Raw genomic sequence first — 22,085 nt, 5'->3', positions numbered from 1 at the left:
GGCTGTCTGTCTATTGAAGGACCACAGGGCTGTCTGTCTATTGAAGGGCCACAGGGCTATCTGTCTATTGAAGGACCACAGGGCTATCTGTCTATTGAAGGACCACAGGGCTGTCTGTCTATTGAAGGACCACAGGGCTGTCTGTCTATTGAAGGACCACAGGGCTATCTGTCTATTGAAGGACCACAGGGCAGTCTGTCTATTGAAGGACCACAGGGCTGTCTGTCTATTGAAGGACCTGAAGAACCACAGGACTGTCTGTCTATTGAAGGACCACAGGGCTATCTGTCTATTGAAGGACCACAGGGCTGTCTGTCTATTGAAGGACCACAGGGCTGTCTGTTGTCATGGAAGTCAATGGCTCAAAATATATTAGACTGAAATTTAGACGAGTCCAACAGACTCTCAGGCCAGGCACTTTATCCAGCATCATAATCAGGATATTTCATACTGATATATATCGAGAGAGGAGAAATAACACACAGACGCTGCTGATATGCTCAAAATACTCCTCTGGAGGTTTATTTCCAAACGCAAACTATAATAATATCATTCAGAGGGGGTGTAGGCTTGAGGTTAACCAATCAGAGACAATGTGACAATAATTCTTATTCAGCCAATTACAGACACTATATATTCCAGATACATCATTATAATTCTTCACACATTAGGTTTGCAGGTGGCCTTATCTCTCTTGGCTAGAATGTTCCCGTGGAGATGGGGGAGGCCTTCCCACAAGCATATTTGCCACCCTCCCTTCTCACTCCCTGTGCCTTCTCTGCAGGCTTCATATGGGAGCCAAGGTCAAAGATAAAACATACGAAATCAACATTACTGGCGTTAAAGCAACAATGACTTTCCTATTCACTACAAATGAACCAAGATGGGAACTCCAGACAAGATGGCTGCTGGACGAAACTAAATTATTTAAACATTATCATCACTTTCACATAATACATTTCTTAGTAATTCGGCATCCTGCTTGATAATTCACAATGTAATTTCATACAGAGAATATAAGCAAATAAACCATCCTTCACACTGTCTATTGAAGGACCACAGGGCTGTCTGTCTAACGAAGGACAACAGGGCTGTCTGTCTAACGAAGGACAACAGGGCTGTCTGTCTAACGAAGGACCACAGGGCTGTCTGTCTAACGACGGTCCACAGGGCTGTCTGTCTATTGAAGGACCACAGGGCTGTCTCTCTATTGAAGGACCACAGGGCTGTCTCTCTATTGAAGGACCACAGGGCTGTCTGTCTATTGAAGGACCACAGGGCTGTCTGTCTATTGAAGGACCACAGGGCTGTCTGTCTATTGAAGGACCACAGGGCTGTCTGTCTATTGAAGGACCACAGGGCTGTCTGACTATTGATGGACCACAGGGCTGTCTGTCTAACGAAGGACCACAGGGCTGTCTGTCTAACGAAGGACCACAGGGCTGTCTGTCTAACGAAGGACCACAGGGCTGGCTGTCTAACGACGGTCCACAGGGCTGTCTGTCTATTGAAGGACCACAGGGCTGTCTCTCTATTGAAGGACCACAGGGCTGTCTCTCTATTGAAGGACCACAGGGCTGTCTGTCTATTGAAGGACCACAGGGCTGTCTGTCTATTGAAGGACCACAGGGCTGTCTGTCTATTGAAGGACCACAGGGCTGTCTGTCTATTGAAGGACCACAGGGCTGTCTCTCTATTGAAGGACCACAGGGCTGTCTCTCTATTGAAGGACCACAGGGCTGTCTCTCTATTGAAGGACCACAGGGCTGTCTGTCTATTGAAGGACCACAGGGCTGTCTGTCTATTGAAGGACCACAGGGCTGTCTGTCTATTGAAGGACCACAGGGCTGTCTGACTATTGAAAGACCACAGGGCTGTCTGTCTAACGACGGTCCACAGGGCTGTCTGACTATTGAAGGACCACAGAGCTGTCTGTCTATTGATGGACCACATGGCGCTCTCTCTATTGAAGGACCACAGGGCTGTCTATTGAAGGACCACAGGGCTGTCTCTCTATTGAAGGACCACAGGGCTGTCTGTCTATTGAAGGACCACAGGGCTGTCTGTCTATTGAAGGACCACAGGGCTGTCTCTCTATTGAAGGACCACAGGGCTGTCTGTCTATTGAAGGACCACAGGGCTGTCTGACTATTGAAGGACCACAGGGCTGTCTGTCTATTGAAGGACCACAGGGCTGTCTGACTATTGAAGGACCACAGGGCTGTCTCTCTATTGAAGGATCACAGGGCTGTCTGACTATGGAAGGACCACAGGGCTGTCTGTCTATTGAAGGACCACAGGGCTGTCTGACTATTGAAGGACCACAGGGCTGTCTGACTATTGAAGGATCACAGGGCTGTCTGACTATGGAAGGACCACAGGGCTGTCTGTCTATTGAAGGATCACAGGGCTGTCTGACTATGGAAGGACCACAGGGCTGTCTGTCTATTGAAGGACCACAGGGCTGTCTGACTATTGAAGGATCACAGGGCTGTCTGACTATTGAAGGACCACAGGGCTGTCTGACTAATGAAGGAACACAGGGCTGTCTGACTATTGAAGAACCACAGGGCTGTCTGACTATTGAAGGACCACAGGGCTGTCTCTCTATTGAAGGATCACAGGGCTGTCTGACTATGGAAGGACCACAGGGCTGTCTGTCTATTGAAGGACCACAGGGCTGTCTGACTATTGAAGGACCACAGGGCTGTCTGACTATTGAAGGATCACAGGGCTGTCTGACTATGGAAGGACCACAGGGCTGTCTGTCTATTGAAGGATCACAGGGCTGTCTGACTATGGAAGGACCACAGGGCTGTCTGTCTATTGAAGGACCACAGGGCTGTCTGACTATTGAAGGATCACAGGGCTGTCTGACTATTGAAGGACCACAGGGCTGTCTGACTAATGAAGGAACACAGGGCTGTCTGACTATTGAAGAACCACAGGGCTGTCTGACTATTGAAGGACCACAGGGCTGTCTCTCTATTGAAGGATCACAGGGCTGTCTGACTATGGAAGGACCACAGGGCTGTCTGAGTATATTCCCTGTTGTTAGAGCTACTAAGGTATTATCTTGGGTATGCCCTAACAACTGCCTGTGTTCTATTTGTACACAGGCTAATGTACTAACATTTAGATAAACAACAGTAATTATAGTTAAAAATCTAAATGTAAAATTTTTTATTGTAATACATTAAAAATCAGTAAACAAAAAAAACAAAATATTGCATTTAACCCCTTAATGATCAGGCCATTTTGCGCGTTAATAACCAAGGATTATTTTTTGTTTTTTCACGGACGCATTCCAAGAGTCGTAACTTTTTTTTTATTCCGTCGACATAGCCGTATAAAGGCTTATTTTTTGTGGGACGAGTTGTATTTTTTAATTGCACCACTTTTGGATGCATATAATATATCGATTAACTTTTATTAATTTTATTTTAGGAGAGAATTGAAAATAAGCAGCTATTCCAGCATTGATTTTCACGTTATAAATTTACGCGGTTTCTATAGAGCATAAATAACATGTTACCTTTATTCTATGAGTCGGCACGATTACGGGGATACCAAATACGTAAAGGTTTTCTATGTTTTCCTACATTTGCGCAATAAAAACCCTTTTACAAAAAAATTACTTGTTTTTGCATCACCGCGTTTCAAGAGCAGTAACGTTTTTTATTTTTCTGTCGATGTGGCCGTATGTGGGCTTGATTTTTGCGGGCCAAGGTGTAGTTTTCATTAGTACTATTTTGGGGTTCATAGGTCTTATAGATTAACTTTTATGTAATTTTTTTATGGAGAGAAAAGAGAATTTTGCCGCTGTTTTTTGCATTTGTTTTGGACGCCGTTCATCCGGCAGTTTATTTAATGTGTTAATTTTATTGTTCAAGTCGTTACAATCGCGGGGATACCATATATGTGTACGTTTTATTTGTTTTGACACTTTTACTAAAAAAAACACTTTTTGGGAAAAAAAAGTGGTTTTTATTTTATTTTGACTGTAATTTTTTTATTTTTTTTTCACAAACTTTATTTAACTGCTTTACATTTTTTTTTTTAGTCCCACCAGGGGACTTCACTATGCGATCTGCTGATCGCATATATAATGCTTTTCGTATACTTAGTGTAAAACTGACGGGCAATCTGTTAGGCCATGGCCTAACAGGCATCTGCCGAAGACAGACCTGGGTGTAAAGGATCTGCCGGGTACTACGTCTGTGTATACTCCCGGGATTAATCATTCGACACCTGAGGCCAGACCTCTTAGACTGACACCGGCTCCCACCAACCAGGGTGGCAGGCTCAGGAGTGGGAGAGCCTATCGCGGCCTGGTCAGTCGGAGTTAGCTCCGCCCCCTGTCCATTTATACCTGCCGTGTTCTCTTCCTCAGTGCTTGTTATTCTTCTTGGATTCCTGGCCCCACTGCTGCCTTGCTCCAGCCTGCTTCTGCCGTGCTTCTGCCTTGCTTCAGTTCCGCTTATCCTGCTTCGCTTTGCCTCCGGCTTGCTTCCTGCTCCGTGCTCTCGTTGGTATACTCCACTACATCCTGATCCTGACTGACTCATTCACCGCTCCGTTTCCTCGCGGCGTTCCGTGGGCTACTGCCCCTTCCCTTGCGTGTTCCCTGTTTGTTCTCCCTTGCACTTAGACAGCGTAGGGACCGCCGCCAAGTTGTACCCCGTCGCCTAGGGCGGGTCGTTGCAAGTAGGCAGGGACAGGGCGGTGGGTAGATTAGGGCTCACTTGTTCCCTCACCTCCTTCCTGCCATTACACTGGGGGCCTTTGTTAGGCCCCCGGCTGCCATGGAAACCTGACGCCGCCCCATGATTTCTTTGCGGGGGTGCCAATGGGGTGACAGAGGGAGCTCCCTCCCACTGTCAAACACATTAGATGTCGCTATTGTCAGTGGCATTTAATGGGTTAAATGCGCTTCGATTCCGGCAGTTTCGGCAGGAGCCAGGCTGTGTATAACAGCCGTGCTCCTGCCACTGATCGCGTGGATACACTGGCAGTATATCCGTCCTCCTGCGTTAAGAGGTTAAAGGGAACCTGTCACCAGCATTTCACCTATTAAACCAGCAATACCTGGTGGTAGCGGGTGAAAAATCATTTCTATATAACCTATAATTATCTTCTTAGTCGGCTCTGTAGCTTTAGTATTTAGCTTTTTAGTGTTCCCACACCGTATGCTAATGAGCAGAAAAGAGTCAGATCTTCATTTGAAAAGAGTCAAATCTTCGTTTTGAAAAGAGTCAAATCTTTATTCCTCAAGTCTTTCCGAGTTTACCTCACCTTCTTACTTTTGATTGACAGCTCCTCGCCTTCCCCAGCACACAACATCCCGCGCTTGTGCATTGATGTCCTCCTTTGGTATGTGCACACAAAGGGACACCGGATTATTACGATAAAAGGCGCAAAACGTTTGCAGACCGTTATTTACAGTCGGAGGAGGAGTTTAGGAAAGGGGATAACGGCAATGAACTTTTTATAGCAGCAGCTAGTGAGGGAGAAGTAAAGTTCAATAGGTGAAATGCTGGCGACAGGTTCCCTTTAAGTTCCAAAATATTAAATAATATAGACATATACAGATATATATATATATATATATATAGATATATATACATTTATTGCACCATTTATGATAAATGGTGTATGCCATAAAAAATTTTTAAAAGACTGTAGCGGAATTGCTTTTTTTCTGCATTTTTGCCAAACTAAAAATTTATATAAATTGAATGCTAATGTATATCTGCCAAAAAACCACCCAAGCAAAAGACAAAGCCTCCTACAGTTGTATCCAACACAAATTAAAAAGTGATGAGCGCCAAGATGAAAAGAGGAAAATTGAAATAAATTGTTTTGGTCCTCAAGGGGTTGACAACAAATGCAAATGTAATTTCTGGTTGCGTTATTTTTCTTCAAATGTGAACTTTACCGGGAAAATGTTAAAATTTTTTAGTGCAATTAGAGGACTTTTCATAATTTTTTTATATTTATTATGTCCTGGCAGATTTTAATCTCTCTATATAACGATACAATCTGTCTGTGAAATAATAAGGCCTTATTTACACAAACGTGTCCGATTTGTGTCTGCAAAAACCGGGCCCCTCTCCATGCATATGAATGTCAGTTTTATGTCCATGTGGTTTACGCTCGGTTTTCTCGTCGATTTTCTCCTCTGCAAACACTTCCTGGTTTTATTTTTACATTTTTCTGCATTTCTTTAGCAACTGATGTGTGAAAAACAGCACACAGGTATCGTCCGTATGCTGTCCGTTTTTTTTTCATGCACTCAATTTGCGTCCACAAAAAACGGACCGTTTTTCATCCACATGGATGTCTGTGTTGTATCTGTGTGGTTTCTCTGTCATACAGTGTTCTCTATATTTCTGAATTTCTTTAAAAACGAATATGTGAAAAAGTGGACAGCATACAGATATCATCTGTGTACTGTCTGTTTTTTTGTTGCACCTGATTTGCTTCCGCAAAAAAAACGGACCGGTTGTCATCCATATGAATGTCCGTGTTGCATCTGTGTGGTTTCCGTGTGTCATCCGTTTTTCTTGTCCGTTTTTCTCATCTGCAAACACTTCCTTGTTCTTCTCTCTCTGCATTCCTTTGGCAACTGTTGCGTGAAAACCGGATATAAAATCGTGGAATCAGCGCTACTACCCCTTCATTCTTAGGATCCAGTATTTCGACCCCAACGGATCTTAAAAAGGCTCTGTCACCAGATTTTGCAACCCCTATCTGCTATTGCAGCAGATCGGCGCTGCAATGTAGATTACAGTAACGTTTTTATTTTTAAAAAACGAGCATTTTTGGCCAAGTTATGACCATTTTTGTATTTATGCAAATGAGGCTTGCAAAAGTCCAAGTGGGCGTGTTTAAAGAAAGTCCAACTGGGCGTGTAGCTACTTACCTGCAAACGCCGATGCTGCTGCAGAATCAACTGTAGCCTCTGGTGCCGATGTGTCCTCGCTCGTCCGACACGATGCAGGACCTGTGAGTGACGACACAGCGTGATCTCTCGAGAACACGGCTGTGTCTGCACTGCCACAAACTGGGCGTTCTGAAGAGAAGTGGATGATACTTCTCGTCAGAACGCCCAGCTAGTAAAAGTAGTAAAAACGCCCCGATGTAACGCACACAATACACGCCCAGTTGTACTTTTACTTTTAAACACACCCACTTGGACTTTTGCAAGCCTCATTTGCATAAATACAAAAATGGTCATAACTTGGCCAAAAATGCTTGTTTTTTAAAAATAAAAACGTTACTGTAATCTACATTGCAGCGCCTATCTGCTGCAATAGCAGATAGGGGTTGCAAAATCTGGTGACAGAGCCTCTTTAAGGACACAACATAGTTTGGGCCTTAAAGGGAACCTGTCACCAGCACTTCACCTATTGAACTTCACCTATCCCTCACTGGCCGCTGCTATCAAAAGTTCATTGCCATTATCCCCTGTCCTAAACTCCTCCTCCGATTGTAAATAACGGTCTGCAAACATTTTGTGCCTTTTATCGTAATAATCCAGTGTCCCGATCTCCGTACGCACACACCAGAAGAGGACATGAATGCAAAAGCGGGGATTATGTGTGCTGGGGGAAGGCGAGGAGCTGTCAATCAAAAGTAAGGAGGCGGGGTAAACTCTGAAAGATTTGAGCAATGAAGATATGACTCTTTTCCAATGAAGATTTGACTCTTTTCAAACGAAGATCTGGCTCTTTTATGCTCATTAGCATATGGTGCGGGAACACTAAAAAACTGAATACTAAAGCTACAGAGCCGACTAAGTAGACACTTATAGGTTATATAGAAATTATTTTTCACCCAATACCACCTGATATTGCTGGTTTAATAGGTGAAATGCTGGTGACAGGTTCCCTTTAAGGCTCAGAGCCAATTTTTAAACCTATCCAAGCGATTCTGAGACTGATTTCTCGTGAGATATTGGGCTTTATGTTAGTGGTAAAATTTGGTCATTATATTCAGTGTTTATTTGTGAAAAAAAGCAAAATTTAGAGAAAATTTGAAAAAAAGAGCATTTTTCTGAATTTAAATGTATCTGCTTGTAAAACAGATGGTTATACCACCCAAAATAGTTACTAGTTCACATTTCCCATATGTCTACTATAAGTTGGCATCATTTTTTAAACATTTTTTTTTTTCTAGGACGTTACAAGGCTTAGAGCATAAGCAGCAATTTCTCATATTTTGAATAAAATTTCAAAAGCCTCTTTATTTTTAGGTACCAGTTCAGTTCTGAAGTGGCTTTGAGGGGCCTATATATTAGAAACCCATATCAAACACCCCATTTTAGAAACTAGACCCCTCAAAGTATTCAAAACAGCATTTATAAAGTTTATTAACTTTTTAGGTGTTTCACAGGAATTTGAAGCAAAGTAGAGGTGAAATTTACAAATTTCATTTTTTTTGTCAGAAAATCCTTTTTATTCAGTTGTTTTCTGTAAAACAGAAGGTTTTACCAGAGAAACGAAACTCAATACTTATTGCCCAGATTCTGCAGTTTTGAGAAATATCCCACATGTGGCCCTAGTGTTGTAATGGACTTAAGCAAAGGACCACCTAGAGGATTATGAGGCCTCCTTTTTATTACGCACCATGTCCGGTTTGAAGAGGTCTTGTGGCGAACAAAACAGTGGAAACCCCCCAAAGGAACTTATCGAGGGGTATAGTGAGCATTTAGATCCCACTGATTTTTTGCTGCATTTTGTGGAATTATTCTTCGCAAATGAAAATATAATTTTTCCGATAAAAGGTACGAATTTTTAATTTTGACAAGGAATAAAGGAGAAAAAGCTCCAACATTTGTAAAGCAATTTCTCCCGATTACGGCAATACCCCACATGTGGTCATAAACTGCTCGTTGGACAAACGGCAGGGCTCAGAAAGGCAGGAGCCCTATTTTGTATCTCCGGGGGGGGGAGTGGCTTGACCTCTTCCGACCGCTGTCTGTAATTGGAGTAGGATGTGGGGGGCGAGGTCAGTCCCCGTCGTCTCACATCCTCTCTGATGACGCGCTACCGGAAGTGGGGCAGCGCCATCTTTGTACCCAGCATCAGACGCCGATTTCCTTCATCCGGTCTATGCCTCCTCCTCTCTCATCTGAAACTCCTTAACACCTGTTCTATGTACTATATATGGTCGGGCATAAGTAGTTTGACCCTAACCCCGGACGAAGGCAGTTGCCGAAACGCGCGTCGGGTACAGACGTCTCATCTACGCCTCCATTATGTCCACCGGTATGTTCCATACTTTTTTCTTGCTTAGCAGCCGTGATTAAGTCTCATTTGTCATTTTTCGGTCATTCTTTGACCTAAGTGTAATTGGCATTCCAGCACTGTCCTATAATGTCCACATTACTGGTTGCGGTTCGTATTACCTTTTCAAACCTATCCATTAATCGCTACGCCTATATTTGACATCCCCATACACTTGACATTTGCTTGTCGGATCATACATTTGTCAGAGTCTGTACCCCCTGATGGACTCTATGACGCGGTGACACACATTTTCAACAAACTACTGGACCGTCCGCGGGATATGCCCATAGAAATGGACAGAGTTCACAGACTGGCGGGCTCCTGGAACGGAGAAAACAACCGACCCAGAGATGTAATCTGTAGAGTGCACTTCTACAAACAGAAAGAGGAGATTGCCCGGAGAGCTTGGGAAAAGGGGGCTGTCCCTTTCAATGGTGCCGAGATTACAGTCCTGCCAGATGTCTCAAGACTGACACACTCCATACGCAGAATTGTCTGCCCATTACTAGAAGCGACAAAGGCAGCAGGTGCAACCTACAGGTGGGGACACCCCTTCCACATCATCCTTCGCAGACACGGAATGTCATTTGCGGTTCGTTCTCCGGATGACCTAGAGGAGGCCTTCCGATTCCTGGAGATCCCACCGGTGCGGTTACCGGACTGGACTGAACCCCCGGCACCGTTTTCTCTCAGAGGAGGACTGTACTCAGATTCTGTGTCTCATCCTCCGCCTCGTCCAGGAGCTGAGCTGACTGAACCCCGACCTCCAGAACGTCGATCCCCGCACCGAGACTGTGGATGCGGGCCCGGTGACCCTCGTTCTCCAGGACGGCGTGCTCAGCGGAGGGACTGACTGATCTTTGGTGCTCTTATGTGGACATTTATTTGTCACTCACTCCACCTTTTTCTTCCATAGGGCTCTTGGAGGGCAGTGAAGATAGCGTCGTTGCTGGTGTTGCTCTTAAGCCATTTGTATTGCTGTGGGTCTGTGGGGAGGGGTGGTCTTTTCCAGTCGGTGATGTTTCAATTGTTTCACCTGTTTCACCAAGGGGGGATGTTGGTAATAGTTGATTTGGTGAGTCCGGGGCTTAGATGCCATTTATTTGAAATAACTAGTTAACTACTGAATTACTGAACCACTGTTTTTGCATTGCTGTCTTTCCTCGTTCCCTGTTAGGGTTCCGTGTAGCTGTGTCGTACTCAGAGGTCTTCTGTGGGCGACATAGCACACGTCGAGTAGTGGAGAGATTTCGAACTCCGACTTTAGAGAACTCGTGTTTTCTGGCACCTTCTGTATTGCTGCTCCTGTACAGGAGCTTTTCTTCTTCTTTTTCTTCTTCTCTTTCTTTTTCTCTCCCCCCCGTCCCCTCTGTCCATCCCTAAGTCCGCTATCATGTCTGACATTACGGTTGTCTCCCTGAATACGCAGGGGCTGAATATTCCTGAAAAGAGGTCCTCCATTCTCCGTCTTCTGTGGAAAAGAAAAGCGCACGTAGCCTTCCTGCAGGAAACCCACTTTCGGGCGGACTGCATACCGAAGCTCACGGACTCCAACTATCCGGATGGGTATCATAGTGTATCCCCTGACTCCAAGACCAAGGGGGTCTCCATCCTGATCTCGGGTTCTCTTCATTGGGAACATGTGGAGACTTGCACGGATGGAGCGGGCCGGTACCTTTTCGTAAAGGGTAAGTTGGATAACACATTGTACATACTGGCCTCATACTATCTCCCTAACACTGGTCAGGTGGCTTTTTTGGACAGAATTTTAGGGGCGCTGGATGGCTTTCTGGAAGGCACCTTAATACTGGGGGGGGGGGGGGATTTAAATGTCACATTGGATCCCATATTAGACACCTCGCGAGGGCACTCCTCTCTACCCAGGGTAGCTCATCGTCGTATAAGACGATTGCTGCATGAACACCAACTGGTAGACGCATGGCGGGTCCTGCATCCCTCCACCAAAGACTACACGTTTTATTTGGCACCCCACAACTCCTACTCCAGATTAGATTACTTTTTCTTGCGTCATACACATCTCTCTAGCCTCACATCGTCCTCAATAGATGACATAACGCTATCTGACCATGCCCTTATTACCCTCACTTTAGCCCACCCAACGGCTCATTCTCGCTCCTGGCAGTGGCAACTGAATGAATCGCTCCTACAGGATCTGACGGTAGTATCAGATGTTCGAAAAGAGCTGGTGGAGTACTTTGACACAAATAACACACCGGAGTTGGACTCTTTTTGTATCTGGGAGGCGCACAAATGCGTGGTGCGTGGTTCCTTTATACGAATTGGGGCCAAACTTAAGAAAGAACGGACAGCTCACCTCCGGGACTTACTGGCCAAAATACATAGACTGGAGCAATCTCATAAGGTATCTCAGGATAGGGTGTTAGGGGCAGAACTGGGGCAGTTGAGGGAGCAAGTACGCTCACTTTGTCTTTCAAAGGCAAGGGCCTCCTTAGTTAAATGTAGACGGCACTTTTATGAATATAGTAACAAGCCCAGTAGGACATTGGCCAGAGCTCTTCGGAAAACCCGCTCCAGCACCTATGTCCCCCACGTCCTAGGCTCACATAATAAACGTCTGCAGCTCCCGCACGACATCTCGGAGGCCTTCCGTGCCTATTACCACTCTCTCTACAACCTCCCGAGGGCACACTCTTCTCCGGATGGCAGCAGCCAGCTGGAAAAGATTGAGCAATATCTTCGGTCTTCGGGGATGAAATTTATCCCACCAGAGGCTATAGCGGCCCTGGAGGCTCCCATTTCCCCGGAGGAGCTGTCGTGGGCACTGGAGGACTCACCCACGGGGAAGGCACCGGGTCCGGACGGATTGTCCCTGCCATACTATAAGACATACTCAGACTTGCTCTCGCCTCACTTCCTCCGGGCCTTCAATTCACTCACTACGGGGGGCACCATCCCTAGAGACACGTTGAGAGCCCACATCACGGTCATACCCAAGGTGGGGAAGGATCCATCCTTGTGTCAGAATTATCGTCCAATTTCCCTACTGGATGTAGATCTGAAACTATTTGCGAAGATTTTGGCACATAGGATGACCACACTCCTACACAATGTGATACATACCGACCAAGTAGGTTTTATGCCCTCGCGGGAAGCGCGAGATAACACCACACGGGCGATTAATTTGATGTACCAGGCGGCAGTTTCGTCCCTTCCCACTTGCTTTTTGTCAACGGACGCAGAGAAGGCCTTCGATAGGGTCAGCTGGGATTTTATGCTAGCAACTTTGAGGCATGTAGGCATGGGGACTAATATGATGTCCTGGAACTCGGGTCTCTACTCCTCCCCATCAGCTCAGGTTAAGGTCAACAGGCACTTTTCATCATCATTTACAATCACTAACGGTACGAGGCAAGGCTGTCCCTTGTCCCCATTGATTTTCATCTTATGCTTGGAGCCCTTTTTGTACCATATCCGCTCCAACCCGGACATTACGGGTTTGGACTTGGGAGGCAGGCCTCATAAGGTCGCCGCCTACACGGATGACTTGCTCTTCTTCCTTACGGCACCGAGGATTTCCTTGCCCAAGCTGATGGCGGAGCTGAGCAGATACTCAAGATTATCCAACTTCAAGATCAACTACCAGAAGTCAGAGGCCCTCAACATCTTGTTGCCGCAGCCTCTGGTTGCTGACCTGTCTGAGTCCTTCTCTTTTAAGTGGGCTAGGGACTCACTTAAATATCTGGGGATCCACCTTCCTAGTGAACTTTCCTCCACTCCTTCAACGGGTAAAGGCTGACCTGGATTCCTGGACGTCGGGCACCTTTACCTGGTTTGGTGGGTGCGCGATATTCAAAATGAATATTTTACCATGGATTCTGTATCTTTTTCAGGCCCTACCGATACATATCCCACGCCCGTTCTTTCAATCCCTGCTGTCTCTTTTGTACAAATTTATCTGGGCAGGGATATCTGCGCGTATTGCCCGATCCATGCTTTTTCGTGCAAAGTGTGAGGGGGGCATTGGTCTTCTGGACTTTGTCTCCTATCATCATGCCTCTCACTTGGCATGAATTTTAGACTGGTTCCGACATAGCGGGATTGGAATGGAACAGGAATGGAACAGGCTTTCATGAAAGTCCCTATGCAGGCCCTACCTTGGTTGAGTAGGCATGTTCCCCTGGTAGCTCGGACGCACCCGACAATCGGTCCCACCTTGGCAGCTGTGGCGTGGATTTTTCCTCGGGCAGAGATCTCACCGTCCCCCTCCCCGCTGTTCCCGATCTTGGGCAATCCAGCCTTTCCGCCGGGAACGGACTGTGGCCCTTTCCAGCTTTGGTTGAGGGCAGGTAAGGGACAGGCCGTACACTTTTTGCAGGACGAGATGTGGATGAATAGCGCTCAGCTACAGTCTTTGTCGGACCCGGTCTCTTTCACGGCGTGGCAGGTTACCCAGTTGCGACATTTTCTAGTGTCATTAGAGCATCCAGCGGCACACTCGCGGGGTAGCTGCCCGTTTGAGCTCTTATGTACAGGCACGTGCACGATTCGACATTCGTTTTTCTAGACTTTATACTCTCTTGATCTCACCCTCCAATCTGCCGCCACCACCTTACCTGCTAGGTTGGGAATGAGACATGGGCTTGACTTTAACATCTGAACAAAAGGAGCGCTTGTTCACCATGATGCATAAGTCTTCTATGGCCAGTAGATTCCAGGAGGCAGGGTTCAAGATTCTGTCTCGTTGGTATAGGGTGCCTTCCAGATTGCATGCAATGATCCCAGCGGCCTCGCCACTATGCTGGAGATGTGGTGACCATGTGGGTACAATCATGCATATTTTTTGGGACTGCCCGCTCCTGACGGATTTCTGGTCAGAGGTGTGGCGCATTTCCTCGAAATTTACAGATTTCCCCCTTCCACGATCACCGGGCCTTTTCCTGCTCCATCTGAGTGAGGTACCCCTGTCTACGTATAGACGCTCGGTGGTTCGCCATTTGGTGAACGCGGCTAGGGCGTGTGTCCCTGCACTTTGGAGACAAACCTGTCCCCCGTCAGTGGGCAAGTGGTTCGGTAAGATTCAGGAGATTATGAGAATGGAGGACTTCACGGCATCAATGAAAGGATCCCATGCTTCCTTCGTCAGAACATGGCGTGATTGGATCAGATTTCAAACCACTGCGGAATATAAGGCCATTAGAGTCTCTGCTTTACTTTCTTTCCTTTACTGTATTTCTGTTCGCCTACAGAATACTATGCACGGCTGCAGGTTCAGGGTGCATATCGGAGATTCTTTCCTTCTAGATTTGAGCGATGTTCTATTGTTCTTGTGATCCTATGCACTTATGTAATACAGGTAGTTGACCTGTGGTCAGTTGATTGTATTGCACTGGCTTACTCCAATTGTGTTGTGTATAATTTGTGTTACAAAAATGAAAATAAAAGAATAAAAAAAAAAAGAAAGCCGTGTGAGGACTTGTGTTTTGTGGAACAAACTGTAGTTTCGATCAGCACCATTTTTAGGTACATGCGACTTTTTTTTATCTCTTTTTATTCCATTTTTCAGGAGGTGAAGTGACCAAAAAATTGTGATTCTGGTATGTTTTATTATTATTTTCTTTTATGGCGTTCACCGTGCGGGATAACGAAATACTTTTGTAGATCAGGCCGTTACAGACGCGGCGATACCAGTTATGTATAGTTTATTTGTTTATTTATTTTTATTAATAATAAAGGACTGATAAGGGAAAAAGGGGGATTTTTACTTTTATTACTTTTCAAACTTTTATTTTCTTATTATTACACAAGTTTTTTTAACTTTTTTACACTTTTTTACTTTGTCCCACTAGGGGTCTTGAGGGCAGGAGGCCCTGATCGCTATTCTAATACACTGCAATACATGATGGCATAGCCGGACGCCATTATTAGGCCATGCAACCATCGCCAGCCACTATCATGTAGCGGGCTGTCGATGGTTGTTTAACCCCTAAGAAGCCGCGATCACTATTGAACGCGGCTTCTAAGGGGTTAATCAGCGGGGACACCGCGATCGATCCCCGCTGTAGGAGCTGCGGCAACTGCTGTACGAGACAGCAGCTGTCACAGCTCCTGTATGTGTCGGGAAGACGGCTGAAATTGCCGTTCCTCCCGTGACGTACTATTCCGTCATGGAGTGCGAACGATGTGGTTACCATGACGGAATAGTACGTCATGGAGTGTGAAGGGGTTAAAGGATAACTAAACTTTAACAAAAACTTTTGACATGTCAGAAGTTTTGATCAGTGGAGGAACGACCACTGAGACCCCCACCGATCGCTAAAACGAAGGGGCAGATACACTCGGGTGAGCACTGTGATACTTATTCTGATCGGCTTTTTATTGAGCACGTACACCACTCGCTCGACTTTTCGGGAAAAGCTGATCAGAAACAAAGTGGCACAGCGCTCACCCGAGCCCTTCTGCCTCTTTGTATTAGCGATCAGTGGGCGTCTTAATAACTCAAACTTCTGAAATGTCACTATGACATGTCAGACATTTTTTAGTTACACTTTAAATCACTTTCACTTTGACTGGGGGCTGGAGGTACAACTGCCCTCTGCTCCATTGCCAACTAGTCTCAGGAAACAGTGATGGCTAGAAAATAATAGAAACAAGACCAACCTATAAAGTCACAAATTCAAAGTCTGCACAGAGCCATGATATAAAAATCCTTCTATATTCATTCCCCTTTACTGGGCGTAACTAGGGGGACACATTTTTGAAATGACAGACCCTTGAAAAGCAGGAATGCTTTGCAGTCATCCTGGAAAATTAAAACTGCATTTAATTGTGGGTGACCCGCTCCAATGAAATATTGGCATTCTGAAGGCCTCTATCACAGCTGCTGCGCTTAACTAAATATCTAACAAAGCCCTGGGATAAGAGCGGCTATAGACTTTGTAAAAGATACTAGAGGTAGATAGATTGGAGATTTCTAGCCATAAGAAACACGTTACAACTAATTGTCATATTATGGTAGAAGATTTCTATGAGATTCTTTTCATTAGAAAGAAAAATAATCCTGTTTATTCAGTTCCGTTGAGATATATAACAGTAAATATTAGCTCTTTATGTCCAAATCAAACAAGTAAAATTCTAGGACAAAAGTGGATTTTTTTGTGGAGATAACATGATATAAGATTATTTGCTTAAGAATTAGGTGTAGAAATTGTGACTGCTAATAGACTGTATATTTCTCACCCTAGTGTAGTGGTCTTTTCCTGTTAGTACAAAAAGAGAGGTGTGAAGGCTCCACCCATGGAAATACATCAACATTTGGCACGTACCCACCCATAGGCTGGTATGCATTGACGAGGCATATATTGGAATTACAAAGCACACCCAAATTTTGTGTTTAAAATAAAGCAGAAACAATGTAACCCTGTGCAAATGCCATCCTTTCTCGAACCATGATCTAAAATGTTCATGTCGCACCCCTTCCAGATATAATTGCTCGTGGGAGTCAAGAATGTGGAGGGAATTAAAGATGAACTTTATAATTAGTTACACGTATTGCTAAACTGATGTTATTTGTGGATCAAGAGTTGTCATGTGTTAGACAAATTTGCTGAAGTATCCTTAAAGCTCAAACGCAAGAGATCTTACAAAATAGTTTTCAGGCTGCCAGGACTAGGTTCACACTGATGGAGTCTTGAAGCAAACAGTATCTGCAACTTAACAACTCCAAGCCATTGTACCTAGAACATTGTGCATCATTTCTAGGCAGAACATAGTACTACTTGTGTAATGTTGGCAATGGACATGACATTTTTATCAGTGTATTCTGCCCTGGTCTATGGTGACTGTTGTAAACAGGGATTACCGAGGCAGACAGGTTAGATTAAACCCATGGAGAGATAGATGATCCACTGTATTGTAGCTAACGGAACACTAATGTCAAAGATACCTATGATGTTGTTAGTTCGGTTTGGCTTTTTCGAGTATTACGCTTGTGTGAAATCAGCCTTAAAGGGGTTGTCCAGATCCAAAAAATGTATGGCTTATCCTCACGATAGGCCATAAACATCTGATCGGTTGGGGTCCGACTCCCAGCACCCCTGACGATCAGCTGTTTTAGAGGGGCCGCATCGCTTGTACGAGCTCTGCTTCCCCTTCATTTCCTTTACTGCTCACACTGTGAATCGCTTTTACACTTGTAGCGGCGGTTCACAGTATTACAGCCTTCCTCCCATTGAAGTGAAGCAGCTGATCGGCAGGTGTGCTGGGAGTTGGACCCCGACCGATCAGATATTGATGGCCTATTCTGAGGATAGGTCATCAATTTTTTGGGACTGGAAAACCCCTTTAAGCTGCCCATACACATAAGATACTGCATCTCTTTGGTGAACGCTTCTTTGGCCTAAAGCTATCTCCGCTAAACTTCCCATAAACCAGCATGCTCACCCTTTGGATTTGTCGCTTCAGTCCTGTGGTTCTAGTTCTGGTATTGACTCTTGTCCAGACTATGATTCTGTCTCATCCTCCGGCTGGCTACTTCCTGACTACTAATCCATTGAAGACCCCCTGGCTACGTCCCTGCCTCTGGTACAGCGCACCGCCACCAAGTGGTGACTATTCTCGGGACTGTGACCTCAGAATCCGACCAGGAAAGTCCATACCTCCTTGTGAAGGTTAAGGGTGAACAATAGAGAGTTCCCTTATACCAGAGGTGGGGAACCTTTTTTCGCCCAAGGGCCATTTGGATATATATATAACATCATTCGCGTGCCATACAAAATTATCAACTTCAAAATTAGCCTGCTATATTTCGTCAAACATTTAATAAACTCACCCCTAATGTGATGGCTGGAAATGCATTTATGTCCTGACACTACATGAGGCCTCAGCTAAATTTCTAAATTTTAGTAGCAGGAGGAGAGTGGATGGAGCCAAGTAGTGCCATTCAGTACTAGTGAATGAGGTGGCGGTCTGAGTGAGGTCGGTGCATGCCGGCCCAGCAGTGGATCAGTCCAGTCACCTTACCTGAGTCTCCTGACCTCATATCAGTGACTCTCTGTGGTGCTGTTGCTCAGGAAAAATGCAAAGTCTCTTTTATCTTCATGTATAAAAGAGTTTTATTGCATAAAAGTAATTGCAATGCACAAGATTACGCGTTTCGAGCCTGAATCGGGCTCTTCGTCAGATACAAACTGTAGCGTCCATGGCCACGGGCCGTCGGGTTTTCTCACCTCCCGACGCCCGCAGCCATGGATCCGTAAGCGCTGGTCCCCATCTCCTTCCTAGGAGACGCCAGCGCTCACTTCCGCTCTGTTCTGCTGTGTCTCGTAGGGTGTGCGCGCACGCTTGTGCCCGGCCTTAAAGGGCCATCAGAAAACAATCATCATTATAAACAACATGATTTCCTGGTCTATAAGAAGGCCCCAGCCCTTCTGATACTTGCCTGAGCATTGTTAGTTTATTCCAGTCTGTCTTGTAAATGGTCCCTTAGTGTTTCCCGTTCCAGTTGTTACCAGTGCCCTGTTACCTGTTCCTGTATCCCGTACTGTTCTTGTTCCTGTGCCTACCAGTGTTGGAGTCAGGACTACTGCACCTGCTGTCGTTTGCCACGTCCCGTGTCTTCTGCCACGTCCGGTGTCTTCTGCCACGTCCAGTGTCTTCTGCCAGTCCAGTGTCTTCTGTCACATCGGATACTGCCCGCCACGTCTGGCGCTGCCTGCTACACCGGCCTCCATCCGTGCTGAAGCCTCAGCCACTGTCTGGACTAGATCAGGTACCCAAGCGCTGCTATCTACTATTGACTTTCATATAGACTATGACCTGGTCAGCTGCCTCTCCGCTACGGCGGAGCGGCCTACTGGGTCCACATACCCTGTGACCGTGACACAAAAACTATGAGTTTAGGTGACTCAGGTCAGGTGACTGGGCTGGTCCACTACTAGGCCGGCATGCACCGACCTCACTCAGACTGCCGCCTCATTCACTAGTAGTGAATGACACTACTTGGCTCCATCCACCCTCATCCTGCTCCTTAATGTGTGACGTCACTTACATTTAAGAGCAGGAGGAGGGCGGACGGAGCCAAGTAGTGAATGACGTAGCGGCAGTCTGAGTGAGGTCGGTGCGTGCCGGCAGGGCCAGACCAAAAGATTTTGTGGGCCTTATACGGTCCACAAGCCTGACGTTCCCCACCCCTGCCGTAGCCTCTGCACCCCAGTGTATCCATTGCCAAACTGATTGTGGCTTAGATGATCCACTTCTCTGGTGAGAAACCTAACATATGGCATATTAATGGATATATAATTTTGATCAGTGGGGTGTCCACTGCTGCAACCCCCACTGATAACTAGAACGAAGTAGCAGGGGCGTTATGAAAGCACCGTGCCATTACATCTCCTGTCATCACTCTGCCTATTACAAAGGCTTCATGTATGACTGTAATAAGATACACATTTGCTGGATGCAGCTTTCTGGTCTAGCTTAAAGAGTGAGTTAGATTGGGGGACCCCTCCATATTTAGCATGTCCTAATAGGGTACATTAACCCCATAGTGACCAGCCCATTTTAGGCCCTAATGACCAAGCTATTTTATTCGTTTTTCTATAGTCGCATTCAAAGAGCTATAATTTTGTTATTTTTCGTCTACATAGCTGTATGAGGACTTGTTTTTTGCGGGATTAGTTGTACTTTTTAATAGCACCATTTTTGGGTACATATAATTTTTTTATTAACTTTTTTGGGGGGGATTATAAAAAAAACAAATTCCGCCATTGTTCTATGCGTTTCTAAATTGACGCCGTTCACTATGCGACGTAAATAACATGTTACCCTTATTCTATGGGTCGGTACGATTACGCCGATACCACATATGTAGAGGTTTTTTATGTTTTACGACTTTTGCACAATAAAAATACTTTTGAACTAAAATTATTTGTTTTTGCATCGTCGCTTTCCAAGAGCCGTAACTTTTTTATTTTTCCATCAATGTAGTGACTTTTTGGGCTTGTTTTCTGCGGGACGAGACGTAGTTTTGATTGGTAGTGTTTTGGGGTGCATGGGACTTATTGATTCATTTTAATTATGACTTTTTTGGGGGGCAATGGAAAAAAATAGCAATTTCGCCATTGTTTTTTGCGTTTTTTTTTTACGTTGTTCACCTTGCGTTTTAAATGACATATTAACTTTATTAATGGAGTCATTACGGTCGCGGCAATACCATTTATGTGTACTTTTATTTCTTTTTTACACTTTTACTAAATAAAACCACTTTTTATGGAAAAAAATGGTTTTATTTATTTTTTTACTGTAACTTTTATTATTAATCTTTATTTCACATTTATTATTTATTTCATTAGTCCCACTAGGGGACTTTACTGTGCGATCTTCAGATCGCTGATATAATGCTCTGGTATACTTCGTATATCAGAGCATTATTGCCTGTCAGTGTAAATCTGACAGGCAATCTGTTAGGACGTGCCTCCGCGCGTCCTAACAGGCATATGTCCAGGGCAGACCTGGGGGCTTTTATCAAGCCCCCGGCTGCCATGACACCCCATCGGAGACCCGCGATTGCATTCGCGGGCCGCCGATTGGTGACAGAGGGAGCTCACTCCCTTTGTAAACAAAGTTAAATGCCGCGGTCGCTATTGACGGCGGCATTTAACGGGTTAAACGGCCGCGATCTAAGTAAACTTCGATCGCGGGCGTTGGAGCAGGAGCTCAGCTGTCATCAGACAGCAGAGCCCTGGCTCCAGCCTGCACGGGAGACCCGTGCAGGACTTAGACTAGGCCAACGTTAAAAGGCGTCAGCCTAGCCTAAGGCCCCTTAGTGACCGACGTGAAAAGGCGTATTGGTGGTCACTAAGGGGTTAAAAGGAGTTATCAAAACAAACTCTGTATTTAGCTGAAATGCTAAAAAAAAACATTGATTACTGTGCAGTCATGAAAAAAGGCCACATAAAACTCCCCAGATACTTCACTATTGAATCTTAAATTTTAGACATTTATTTGTGTGTGTGTCATTTCTTTTTAGAAAAACATTTCCGTATTCTATTGGAAAACGTTTGAAGAATATCCATCTATTCATTCCCTGGGTATATGCAAAACATAAGTTTTAGAATTGGTTAGTCTACAAAGAACTTCTCCAAGCCATTTTATACTTGGATTATCTATGGAATGCCAAGCATACGTGTAAGTGAAAGCCTGGCTTATATGGTGTACAGTTTAATGTTCCCATGCCAGTCTATAATACAGAAAACAGTGTATGGAGATATACAGTCTTTTACAAAGTAGATTGTACTTTGAAGGTAAACCCCCTTGTCAATCACTAATCCCTGTATGGCATGCAATGAGGGAGCAGGGAGGGAACAAATCATGCCTCGAATACATTGTTAGGGTATGTGCACACGACCACTTTTCAGGCGTAATGGAGGCGTTTCACGCCTCGAATTACACCTGAAAAGACGGCTCCCATACGTCGGCAAACATCTGCCCATTGCTTGCAATGGGTCTTACGATGTTCTGTGCAGACGAGCTGTCATTTTACACGTCACTGTCAAAATACGGCGAGTAAAATGACGACTCGTCAAAAGAAGTGCAGGACACTTCTTGGGACGTTTTTGGAGCCGTTTTCTCATAGACTCCAATGAAAACAGCTCCAAAAACGGCCATAAAAAACGCAGCAAAAAACGCTGCGAATTACGCGAGTTGCTCAAAAAGCGTCTGAAAATCAGGGGCTGTTTTCCATTGAAAACAGCTCCGTATTTTGAGACGTTTTTGACTTTGCATGTGAACATACCCTTAGGCTGGGTTCACACG

This window comes from Rhinoderma darwinii, chromosome 2 (assembly GCF_050947455.1).
Source record: "Rhinoderma darwinii isolate aRhiDar2 chromosome 2, aRhiDar2.hap1, whole genome shotgun sequence".
Lineage (NCBI taxonomy): Eukaryota > Metazoa > Chordata > Amphibia > Anura > Rhinodermatidae > Rhinoderma > Rhinoderma darwinii.
Note: the sequence above shows the minus strand (reverse complement) of the source record.